At 42.6% G+C, this 13,560-nt stretch overlaps 1 protein-coding gene across 6 annotated transcripts in view; it reads right to left on the reverse strand.

The window, feature by feature from the left end:
- The window catches only part of Zfp148 (zinc finger protein 148), a 113,200-nt gene that overhangs the window by 16,804 nt on the left and 82,836 nt on the right, over window positions 1-13,560 (reverse strand).

Genomic DNA, 13,560 nt, shown 5'->3' on the forward strand with positions numbered 1-13,560 from the left:
CTGAAGAAGGGCGTGAAAGGCAGGGTGGGGAGAAGGCAGCTGAAGGCGGCTAAAGGCAGCTAAAGGCAGCACAGCAGGAGAACTGTGGGTCAAATCAATGTATTGTCAGTTCCTACCAGAGAGGATTCAGAATGTTCCTCACACAAAGAAAAGATAAACGTTCCAAGGAATGAATGTCAACTGCCCTGATCCCATCACTGTACATTATAGAGAGGGACTGAAGCACCATTCTGTCCTCCGTAAAAATTTGCAGTTAATAAATGCCAATCACAAATAAAACTTAAATTAATAAACACAACCTGGGGGGGAGGAACTCTGGCAGAACAGAGCAGCCAAGATAAATATTCTTAAGTATATATATATTTGCATGTAAAATGTAGGCGGTACAGATCAAAGAAAAGATACATTTATATTGCCTAGATTCCCGTAGCGTGACCTTCCCAGCTGCACCATTTACCCACAGATGAAACACTTTGTTCTCTATGGCTGAAAGGAAGTCCACTGTGTATACTTACCACATTTCTTTATGTATTCTTCTTGTTGGTTTCATGACTTAGCTACTGTACATTATGTTCTATTTAGTTAAGACTGATATATTGAGTAAGAATGGAGAGATTGGACACCGTCATCTCATTCCAGAAGTCAGAGAAAATGCTCCATTTCCTCTCATTTGCTATAATGCTGGCTATAGTCTACAATATACAGTGTTTATTGTGTTTTCCTTGGGTGTCTTCCTAACTAAGGGGCACACCCTGCATTTGAGAGATATGGCTTAAATGCTTTATGTTGACCAAAGCATAGGAACACTACTGTTATACAAAGAATCCGCACACTCTGATATAGAATCAGCCATTCTTACACTGTCTATCTATCTCTGTATGGGGCTGTCAAACACCTAAAACAAAGTCAAACAAACAAACCTCCAAGCACTACAGTCCTATGGCCAGGAGGCCATCTCCTTCCTACACATACACTGGCTTTTTGTTTGTTTCCTTGTTTTGTTTTTCAAATCTTTTTTTTTTTTTTCCGGAGCTGGGGACCAGGCCTTGCGCTCGCTAGGCAAGCGCTCTACCACTGAGCTAAATCCCCAACTCCCTGTTTTTCAAATCTTCTTAAGATTACAGTGGAAAGATGGCTCAGTGGTAAAAGTGCTTGCTGTAAAAGGCTGCTGTTTCAGGGAACTTGAGTTTATCCCTGGGGCCCATGTGTGAAAGGTGGAATTTCTGACCTCCATACACGCAGTGTGTGGACACCTTGTGGAAACCAGATCTCTCCATTTTGTGGGTCTGAGGGATCCGACTCAGGGAAGCAGGCTTGGTGACAAACCCCTTTTCCTTCTGAGCCATCTCCCGACTACATTTTCAGGATTTTAATACAAAGCTGTACTGTTTTCCTATTTTTTAATGCTTGTGTTAAATCTACGGTAATAGACAGATCTGCACCGCAGACTGACACTAACAGTATGCAGACCTGGCTTAGGACAGACTGTGTCTCTGTGACAAACGGTCACCATACACTTGAAAAGAACGTGGTGCGGAAGTTTTGGATGCATGGGCTCTAACGTGTCCAAAGCACAGCCCAGATCTGCTCACATCCCAGAGTTGTTGTGGATGTGGCCCAATACATTTGTAGATGACACAATTACATATCTCAATGTCAATGGGCTGAGTAGACCAGATCCCTGGGGTCATGGTTTCAGTTCTTTATCAGCTGATTAAAAAAAAAAATTGGATGGACACCATGCTCAGACTTTTCCTTTCAGTGTTGGCTCGTCTCATTTAAAACCATCCAGTCTTCTGATGTTAACAAACCTTGTTGTCATGGTGACATGTTTTCCATCATTTCTGTTTGCTGCCTGAACACTCTCCTTCGGCTGTGTTCACTCTGGCCTAACTGTCTACAGTGTGTGCTTCTCTAAGGGTTTGTTTCCTCTTACTGACCCTTACGTATCAAATATGCCTCCTGATCTGGTCTTGGTACAGCCTCACTCTACTCTGGAGTATTCAGCTCTCTACAGTAGGATACTTTCTCAACTACTTTGGATTAAACATAATCATACACCACTTGCTTGCTATGGGATCAACTGACTTGGGGTTAATTAAGTACAGGCTGAGCACCTCTAGCCCAGAATTTTGAAAACTGAAATGCACCAAAATCCAAAACTTTCTGAGTGCCAAAGTGAACAAGAAGCAGTCCCACATGTAAGTAATGGTATGTGTGCGATAGCACAGTGCAGCCATACTAAAAGTCTTATCACATTACCCTTTAGGCTAAATGTGCCACAGCAATGAAGTCCATGTTATACTTGGATCAAAGTCCAAGGTATCTTATGCAAAAGCAAGTATTACAAAATCTAAATAAACAATTTCAATTTTAAACACTTTGGGTCTTGAGCATTTAGGGTAAAGGACACTTAAACTGTATCTCCTAGCAATTTTTTTTCTTGCCATGTTTGATTATATTGACTGCAACTTGCTTTACGATTCTCCTCCTCCTCCTCTTCTCATTTTGCTTTGTTTTGTTTTTTTGACACAAGGTCCATGCAGTTCTTGCTGTCCTGTAACTTGCTCTGTAGACCAGGCTGGCCTCGAACTCACACCGATCTGCCTCAGCCACATATTTAATGTCTACAACTTGTCTTTCTCTGCCTTTCCATGTTTTTCTTTTCTCTTCATCATTGTGTGTAAAGTGTGTGTGTAGAAGGTGTACATGTGGAGGTCAAAGGACAACTCTAGGAAGTTGTTTCTCTCTCCCACTGTGTTAGTCAGGGTCTCTCTTGTTTCTATAGCTGTGCCAAGCACTTCAGGCTAGCAAGCCCATGAACTTCTTGTCCATCTCCTGTCTCCATCTCCTGTCTTACTGCATGCCGCCATGCCTGGCTGGCCATTTCACAGTTCAAGAGGTAGACTCAGGCCATCAGAGTTGCATGATGGGAACTTTTACTGCTGACCCATGTCGCTGGTCCCACTCCTTGTTTATGTTCTTGGTTTCTGTTCATCTGAATATAGTTTTACTCTATCCACTTTGGATGGATAGCTCCCTGGGTATAGAAGTCTACACTGATTTAAAAATGGATCTACAAAGATATCCTGATGGCTTTATTACCTCTACTGAAAGAAAATGAGCTAGGGTCTGAGACATAGCTCAGTTGACAGTGTTTGCCTACCACACAGAAGGCTGTGGGTTTGATCCCCAATACCATATAAATAGAGTGTGGTTATGTACGCTTGTAATCTCAGCACTGGGGAGATACACAGCAAGACCAGAAACTCTGGATTATTCTCAACCACAAAGAGAGTTCGGGCCTTACATGAAAGCCCATCTAAAACAAAAATGGATGTTCAGAGTCATAGTTGAGGGCTGCTCTCAGTCCTGGTCACAGACCCTTCCATTTGCAGCTGCAAGAGCTAATGTAAAGACCCAGAGACTGGAGTCCTTGCCCCTAAATAGGATGTCACCCCTCCAAAGCCTGGGGGACACAGGCATCAATGCTATGCATTATCTTCCTGGAACAATATGGCTATTGTCCCCATTTATTCACACCATCAATGGCTACGTGCTCCAGATTTCCACAAAACTTTGCCTATCAGCACTCAGTCATGGGTGGGCAGCTCTCCATAAGGCCCCACTACTCTCTGAGGACCTATAGGCCCTTAATGGCTACATGTGGGGGGAGTCCCCTTCTTGGCAGTGTGGTCATTGGTAAGTTGCCCCTGCTCAATCATGCAGGCAACCCTAACTAAAATGCAGTGGTCCCCAAGAGAGGAAGGAAAAAGAAGTGAATAGGCAGGGCTTCCCTGGTCCTTGTAGACAAGGTAGCAGACACAGGAGAGGGAGGAAAGGAGTTTTGGCCATACTGCGGAGGGAGAAGAGCCATGTGAGATCTGAGGTGGAGCGGCCATGTGTGTGTCTCCAGGTCGGAGATTAGGACGTTGCGGTGGGACTAAAGGTAACTGAGCAACTGAAGCTAAGGACAGGCTGAGAGGTGCCGCACTTAGGTTAGTGGGAAGGACACACCAGCTGCAGATTAGCATCACCCAGTAATATATGTGTTTTTCAAAAAGAGACAACTAACACTAAAGTGGCAACACTGTGTGCTCTGTAATATTGTTAAGTATTTAACAACACATATTCTCCCCCTAAAAGTGTAAAAAAAAGCTCTCTATCAGAGGGGCACTGTGGTGCACACTTTTAATCCTAGTGCTCAGGAAGGAGGCAGAGGCAGGGGGATCTCTGAATTCAAGGCTAGCCTGGTCTACAGAGCGAGTTCCAGGACAGCCAGAAGGACTACCGAGAGAAACCACAAATGAATGAATGAATACATGAATAATAAAAAGCTTTCCCCCTCCACATCTATACAATCACTGTAAAGTACAATTCATCTTCCCAAGTACTACTTCTGAGTGGTCCTGCTTACTCTACACACTCCTTATGAGAGGCAGCCTGCAGCCCAGTGGCCCTCGCTGCACTCCCTGCCCTCGCTGTCGGACCTTTGCTACCTTTATCCACTCTCAACTGTTACTCAAAGGTGATTAGCCCATTCCACCAAGGCTTCCACACATGGATGGATACACATAGTGCTAGGACCTTATCTCAATGTCTGTCTTGTCCACTATACAGTGAGTAGGCGATCAACCACAAGTGAGAAGGGAAGCAGAAAGAATTACTGGTGTTTTATAGAAAGGAGAAAGTCTGCTCTTGTTTGCATAAAAAAGGCAGATAAGCCTTTCCTTTAAGACAGCGAGGCTTAATTAATCTCAGCATCTGGGTGGCAGAGGCAGGCACAGCTTTGCTGAGACTGAGGCCAGCCTGAAAACACAGTGATTTCCAATGACAGCCAGAACTAGAAAGTAAGACCCTGTCTGTCTGTCTGTCTGTCTGTCTGTCTGTCTCTCTCTCTCTCACACACACACACACGTTTCAATGTGTTATAGACTACAGACCTGTTCTAGATGCGTGAAGTAAAGAAACCGTTCACAGCAGATACTCAGAACCCACTGTTACATGATCCTATTTCATGTGGCCAGGAAGATGGCTTAGTGGGCAAAGGTGTTTGTTGCCAAGTCTGACAACCTGAATTTCACACTCAGGAGGAGGAAAACTATTCAGACAACTTGTCTTCTGACTTCCACACAAGCTATAACATGCACATACCACTCTTGCCTTCTTACAAAAGAAATAACAAAATACCAGTAAGTTGACTCTAATTTGGCATAGCATCTTTATTCCAATAGCTAAATAAGTGGAAACATACAATCATACTTAACTAAAGTTCCGTCAGGTAAGTACTAGAAGGATGACGGTGGCAGGAAAGACTAGGAATGCAGCCCTCAGTAGTACTCACCTGGACATAGGGCATTCACTTCAACCCCTGGGACCCTAACCACACAAAAGGAAGTCTGATAAAGACAAATGGTTAGGGCTGGAGAGATGGCTCAGTGGTTAAGAGCACTGGCTGCTCTTCCAGAGGTCCTGAGTTCAATTCCATAGCATCTACATGTAGGCTCACAACCATCTACAACTCGGTTCCAAGGAACTTGATGCTCCCTTCTGGTCTCCTCATATACCATGCATGTAAGTGGTAAAAAGACATATACAGATAAAACACTAATACACATACAAAAGTAATTTTAAAATGTAAAGGGCAAGGGGCCTGATATAAGCAAGGGAGTAGCTGTAACTGACAGAATTCAGATGAAGTACACTCAAGATTATAGAAAATGATGAAAGGGGCTGTCACAGTTAGCGTCAGCTGTAAATTTAGCATACTTGGAAAGGTAACCACTTCAGTCAGATTGGCCTGTAGTGCATTTTTTAAATTGCTAGTTGATACAGAAGAACCTAGTCTAAAAACCTGGTTTCTGCCAGGCAGTGGTAGTACATGCCTTTAATCCCAATGCTTGGGAGGCAGACACAGGCACATCTGTTGAGTTTGAAGCCAGCCTGGTCTACAGAGCAAGGTCAAAGACAGCCAAGGATAGACAGAAAAACCCTGCCTCAAAAAAACAAAAAGGAAAAAAGATAAATAAATCAAAGGGTCTGGTTTTGGTTAACAGAGATGAAGAATCCGACGAGACCAGCATTCAGCTTCATCACCAACATGAAACCTGTGCTTCCCTAGGACAAGGGGTGTTGGTGAGCTGGAGCTGAAGAAGCAGCTGTGATTACCAAGAGACCAGCCTCACTGAAGCAAAGTCTTCTGGGAAGTGTTCCCTAAGGCCAAGTACAGAAGCTGTGAGTCATATGGGAGTACAGCAAGTATCAATACAGGACTGGTTCTGGCAGCATGAAAGCTACAGCACTCGGGATCACTAAGATGCTGAAGACTGGCATCACGTGGCATGGTCAGAAGAAAAGCCAAGGGAAGTCATCAGGATAACTAACGACAAGAGCTGGCCTGAGTCTACCTAAAAAGCTGAGTGTGCTGAGGATGGCAGAGCTAGTGAGGTGAGCTACTCAAACCCTCTGGGACCCAGAAGATCATGAGGAAGTCCCAGATGCCAAACATTAACTGTTAACACAGTTCAACTTTAGTTTTGCTTTGATCTGAATTTAACTGTGCCCTAGTTCTTCTCTCCTGAAATAAAAATATATCACTTATTTTAGATTTTTTAATCTTTTAAAAGAGATTGACTTTTAAATCACTAGAATTTTTTAAAGATAGGACTTTTAAAAAGTATCTTATATTATGATATTAATATGAGGTTTTGAGAACAAGAAAGGAAAGGTTTCTAGTTTTAAGAAGAGGTTTGTGTGTCAAAATTGACAAAGTGGACGTCACAGTTAGCTTCATTTCTCAACTTGACAAAGGAACATGTCTCAACATGAGACATGGGAACATCCATTGAGGAATTGTTTCTATCAGATGGGTTTGTGGTCATATCTGTGGGACATCTTATTAATTGCTAATTTATGCAAAAAGCTCAGTCTTACTGTGCATGACGTCACACCTGGACAGGTGGGCACAAGCTGATAAGAGAGAGAAATGAGGAAGCCAAAGTGAGCAGGCCAGCAAGCAGTGTTCTTTCTCCATGGGCTCTGCTTCAGTTCCTGCCTTAAGTTCTTGCCTTGGCTTCCCCTAATGGCAGACTATGATCTGTATACTAAATAAGCCCCTCTCCTTACTCAAGTTGCTTTTGGTCAGTGTTTTATCACAGCGACAAAAAGTAATTTAGAGAAGAGGTAGAATCACTGAATTAAAGGTCCTCGTAGAGAAAAGGTCATCTTAAAATCCAGGTACTAACAGTGCAAGCAAACATGGTGGGTCTTAAAGCCAGGAAAGAAAAATCACAGACATTCAAGTTTAGTAACCATCAGTGTAAGGAGGGACTGCAATTGAATAAATGACAGGGGCCAGGTGTAAAGCTGCACACCTTTAATACCCCAAACACTTATAAGGCAGAAGCAGGGAGATCTCTGAGTTCAAAGCCAGCCCAGTCTACATAGTTTCAGGCCAGTTGGAGGTACACAGCGAGAGCTGTCTCAATAAATATGTAAGAATGAATAAAAGAATGAATGAATGACAGGAAGATCAACAAGCAGAGGCCTAAGAACTGAAAGAATAAGGGGAAAACTAAAATAGCGTATTTTTCCTATAAAAACTAGACAGTAAATATATTAGACTTGGTGTTACAAGAAGTAATAAAAGATGCTGTATGATACAAATATAAAAAGCGCTGGAGAGTTGGCTCAATGGTTAAGAGCACTGGCTGCTCTTCCAGAGGTCCTGAATTCAAATCCCAGCAGCCACATGGTGGCTCACAACCATCTGTAATGGGGATCCAATGCCCTCTTCTGGTGTGTCTGAAGGCAGCTACAGTAACTCATATAAATAAAAATAAATAAATCTTAAAAAAGTAAATGAACTTCTACACAGTATTTATCTCTTATGGTGGGAAGTAACAGAAAGCTCAGTGAAAGTACTGAGGAGCGCTTCCTTCAAGGCTATCTCAAGTGACAATGCCAATAAGCTGTGCAATGTTCAGCGGGGCAGTGGTACAATAGTATATGAGTTCAACCCCACACTGGGTAGATCTGGGTTTGAGGATAGCATATCTGGTCTATCTGAAAAAGTAAAAATCAACAAACCACAACACATGAATGTGGTTTATGTTTCCATCTTTACGGAAACTTACCATAAGTATTGGTATCAACCCATAAAAATACGACTTATAAACTGAAATGAATTCTAAAATATAGTAAGTTCCTGCTAACTTTTAATACTTTTTATATTATATACTACTAATTGCCAATAAAAGGTTGGGTGAAGTTGTTCATTTAAATGGATTCAGAAACACAGACATTGCCTTTGGATCACTATCCAGAAGCTAATGGAACTTGAGCTGGAATCCAATCCTTCAAGGGCCTGAACAAGACTGTCCTCTCTTCAGATGCTGTTTTAAGTCCTTTCGTCTGTACTCCTGACCAACTGCAAAGTGAGGGTTCCCATGACCCCCTATTTCAGTTTTATAATTCACAGAACTCAGAAAAGCCCTTTGCTTGTATCCTTTGCTGTAAAGGATATTGATGAACAGCCAGATGAGGACTGAGTCTGGAAGGGTCCTCCCTCCTCCTCTAACATGGGTGTGTTGACCACCAGAGGCCTCTGAGTGTTATGTATGCGGGGGCTTTAAGCAGGTAGCAGAACCCCTGAGGCTGGGGAGAGTGTGGTGAGAATTGGAGGTTAATCAAGGCCTGATATTTTTATGAACAGCCACACCTGGAACCTGCCTAGGGTCCCACCGAGAGTCAACTCAGTAAAACAAGAGAAGCTTCTGGACTGGGAAATGCCCAAGAATTGGAGAGCTCTGTCTGCTGCAGGGATAGAAGACACTTAGCACTACCATCACTGAGGAGTGGCAGGGATTTGAGGCACTGTCAGGAATCAAGGTCAAAAACCCAATATTGGCATGAAAGATACCGAGTTAATTCCAGTCCTTCAGGAAAATACAAGGATTTTAGGAGCTGTTTATCAGAACGTAGAGGCAGAGACCAACTCTTACACTCTATCCGTATTGCTGGTGGTAATTCAAGAAATCAGTGCCAAGTTTATAGTGACTGAAGGAGGATCTGGAACACAGGCAAGAATATTCTTAAAATCTAGTCACGTAGTTCAAATGAACTAACACCTTACTGACTTCAATCTCATTGGGACTTTTTTTTTTTCCTTTTAAGACTATTTTCAAAAAGTGGAGGAATTATTTTGGCTTACCTGAAGTAAGCCTGTCAAGTTTTGTTATAACTAATGGTAGGAAAAATATCTACATAGAGCAGAAAAGAGCAGAAAAAAAGTGTTTGGGCAGTAGAAGCCATTTAAAGTCAGGCTTTTCGCTGTTCTCTGTGAGTATGGCCTGGGAAGTACTTAGAAACACTGCACCACTAAAGTAGGGTGTCAGCAATGGGGTTTCTTTGCTCTGGTGACTGCCATCACTGCCTGTGCACCTGACTTTTCCTGCTATACAGTCCACTGATGTTTTAGAAGTGATAAGTTTTAGTGGGAGGCTTGCATGCATGCTATGGTGGTTTATTGGGAAACCCTCATGAGTGGGTTTTTTCCTTCTACATGGGGATTCTAGGAACTGAACTTTGCCTTGACCTCAGGCACCTTTATGACGAGCTAAATCTCTGGCTCTACTTGGAGTTTGAGGGTGGAGTGGAGGGGAAATGTGTTTCTGAATAAAGAAACCACACTCAGTCGTCTCGTTATTGATGAGCATTGCAGGATGGTTGTGGAAATTAGCTTTTGCTTAAGATTGAAAAGGTTTTCTTAATACATTCAACAGGGAAACTAGTTTTGTGGCAAAATTACTTCAACAGCAGCTGCTAAGAACCAAAGATTAGGGATATGGAACTCTATCCATCAACTGTGTTCATAAGAAAGCTTATACACAAGAGCTCCCCCCCTTAAAGTTTCATTCATTCCCTTCCTTATTTATTTATCTGTTTGTTTGTTAACTGGAGAGCAGTGGACAACTTGTGAGAATAAGTTTTCCTCCCACCACGTAGGTCCCAGAGACAGAACTCAAGTTGTGAGGTTTGGCAATAAAATCTCGACCTACTCAAGCCCCTCAAATAAAATTTTAGGGGATAAGAAACCTAGTAAATATAGGTAAGTCCGAATAATTTGGCTTACATTTTTAAATTTTTTTTAATATGGAAGGGGATGTTTATATCAACTCTCTTTAAATAGAAATAGCTTCATGAAATTTTTACTGAAATCAAAAACTGCTGCCACTATGAAAAGCAGCCACAGACTGCTAAGACTGTGTATCAGAAGAGGTGTTCTGTACTTAATAAAGAAATTCAGAAAGACATTAGAAATTGTTACTTAAGATTCTTACTCCTCAGTGCCTCCTTAACCATGGTGGAAAAACTGCCACTGTCTTAGAGAAGAGTACAACTGTTCACACACTTATCCATCTTATCCTACAAATCCTTTTTAAAAACGCAAAGAAAAGGTGCCCTACATAAGAGAACCCTTGCTCAAAAGTAAACCCGCACATAATGAGGATGGCTCCCTGGGAGATACACCAAGCAGCAGCTCCCATCACTGTCTTCATCCTCAGCCTCGGAGCCTCGCCTTCTCGCTCACACCCCCAAAATATATGCAAGGTAAAGGGCCCGTGATCTTCCTAAGGAGACATAGTGTCTGACTGCCTCAAACGGCAATCCTAAGGAGACTCACGCCATGGCAATTTTCAGGTCATTGGTCTACAGGGACCAGAATTAATGGGTTAGCTTCTAGATGACCAAGTATTTTACCCTAAAATAGTACTGAACAGACAAGCCCGACATTAGGAATATGATTAAGTGACCAGCAAGGCAGGTTAAAATGTCCTGAAATATAAAAGATTCAGTTTAGTTATATTCTTAGCTTTTAAGAGTCCCAGAAAACATTGTATTGTTTGTCAAATCAACCAAGCCAGTAATGAGTTTTATTCCTGTTAAAAATGGAGCAGAGAATGGGCTGGCAGTGAGGGAATAAGAGTGGACACTGTAATGAGGAGGTAAAAGCCTATAAAGACGGAACCTTTAAAAACTGATGGATCATCTCACTACACAGTGTCACACCAGCTGACCGTGGGAAACTCATTTCTTGTTCAACTGAAAAGTGTCACATTTCTGTAACTTGACATGAACTCAAACATAACTTGTAAGACAGACTCTCACTTGAGGAGCTGCCTCCACTGGTTACCCTTTTGGGGCTGCTTGTGTGGTAAGTGATCCTGGAGCATCTAGCCCATTGCAGGTAGTGCTATATCCTTGGGCGAGCAAGTGTACGCTATACAGGAAAGGTAGCTAAGCAAGCCAGTAAGTATCACTCCTTGGTCTCTGCATCAGCTCCTGACTGTCCTCAATGACAGCCTATGATCCACAAAGTTAAACAAACTTCTTCCCCTAGTTGCTTTTGATAGTGGTGTTTATCAGCCAACAGAAAGCAAAGTAGAACATCAGTGCAGGAAATGTTTTTTGAGATGTATTCCAACAGGTAAGTTGATTTCAAGACAAAAAATATTTTCCTATCTTTAAAATCAATCTAAGAAAGGAATCTGATAGTAGAAAATTAATCCCCTTTTATTAGTCCCTGATAGGAAATGTGCCAGGAGAATGGCAAAGGGAAAGCAAGATGGCTTCATAAAAAGCCAGATGCAGCAGCGCACACGTGTGACCCCTGGTCTCCAGTGTCAAGATGGACAGTAGAAGCAATAGCCTGGAGTACAAAGCTCACTGGCAGAAACAAAGAGAAGCCTGGCTTAAACAAGGTGGAAGTCAAGAAGTAACTCTATAAAAATTGTTCTCTAACCTCTAGACACGGGGAAGAAGGAGGGAGGGAGGGAGGGAGGGAGGGAGGGAGGGAGAGGGAGGGAGGGAGGGAGAGAGAGAGAGAGAGAGAGAGAGAGAGAGAGAGAGAGAGAGAGAGAGGGAGGGAGGGAGGGAGGGAGGGAGGGGTGGTGGGAAAGAGGAAAAAGGTGGTGGTAGGGGAACAGGATGACTTTTCATTGAGAAAAAAACCCTAATGACTTTGCCTTGCTATGATTCCTCTGGAGTTGGTGTGTCTCCTAGGCTGTCTTTGTAATGCGAGACCTCCGGCCTTTGCTTTTCACTCACTGAAGATGTTAACTAACACACAGAGAAGCTACGCCATAGCTGACTGGCTTAGTGACAGGAAGAAAAATTCAAAGAGCCAAAAGTTGTGTATCTATTTCCTGTCTCATTTGCTCAGTGACGCTACCTTGGGCTCTAGAGTGTTATTTAGAACCTTGAAATGGAGTCTGGACAACTTCATTTACTTTGTACTTTTTACTTCATTTACATTGTAGAAAGTTAAAGTTCTCAGCTTCTCTCTGCTGCCTAATTCATTCTGAACAATAAAACAGGGACAGTAACAACTCTTGCCTTTCAAACCTAATGTGAGGACTAAATGGCAGTGTCTGGTATTTAGTAAATTCTCAATAAACTACTCATCATATTCCACGTAAGCCCAATCAGTAAGTGGGACTTCATTTTAATAGTCAACGAAACCCATTTTAGCATAAGCTGGGAGTCTCCATGAGGCACTGTGTAGATCAGGTTGGTTTATGAGCATGTCTATGGCGGACTTCTAGTTGCATTCATAGCTGTGATAAGACACAGCCTAGCAGTGAGAAGGCCCTGGTCTGAGCCTGGAGGAGAGCGCACTGAACCAGCAGGCATGTGCTCATTAGCTCTGACTTGCCTATGACAGATCGCAGCCTGGGACAGGCTGCATGGGAGCTAGAATAGATGCTTTCTCCTACGCTGTTCTGTCAGGAATGAAACCAGGACAGCTATTACAGGACTGTGGCCAGTGTCATGTCAGAGTGACAGAGGACAAGCATTGCCTCATTGCCTCATTGCCTCATTGCCTCATTGTCTCAGATCACACTCACCCATCCAGTCACACAGATTTGTAGCTTGGCCTCGTGCTGCTTTGCTGAGGCTTTCCCTGGGTAATTCTCAAGAAACCTACCACACTTAATTACATGGTGCTTATTGATGTACCTCTTATCTCCAAAATAAAAGAAAGCAGAGGACCCTCCCATACAGTCTCTGTGTACTCCTAGAACCAGAAAAATATTGGAGGATCAACCAGCAAGTTTTGGGTAAATGAATAAATCATCAAAATCTGATAAACACATGAAAATATTAACTACTTTCATATTGTATCTTACATTTTTATTACTGCACTGAAATTTCAATTTAACTATTGGGTCACATAAAACCCTATGATCTTTTCTTCTACCATATACATTAAAGTGATTAGTGTTTACCTAGTGATAAACAAAACAGAACGTTAAAGAACAGAGCACCAGCCGGGCATGGCGACTCATGCTAATGTGCACTCAGCAGGCTGAGGCACAAGGACAGACTGAGTTCCAGGCCGCCTTAGCTACAGAGTAAGACCCTGTCTCAGAATAAAACCAAACATGTCGACAGACAGGCAGCACAACTGGCACTGTGCTGCAGAATGGCCACCTTCACACTTCTTTCTAACGGCAACAAAGATGCAGGGAAGCTTTTGATTTAAAAAGGCTGCTTCTA

The sequence above is a fragment of the Rattus norvegicus genome, chromosome 11 (assembly GCF_021556685.1).
Source record: "Rattus norvegicus strain SHRSP/BbbUtx chromosome 11, alternate assembly SHRSP_T2T, whole genome shotgun sequence".
Lineage (NCBI taxonomy): Eukaryota > Metazoa > Chordata > Mammalia > Rodentia > Muridae > Rattus > Rattus norvegicus.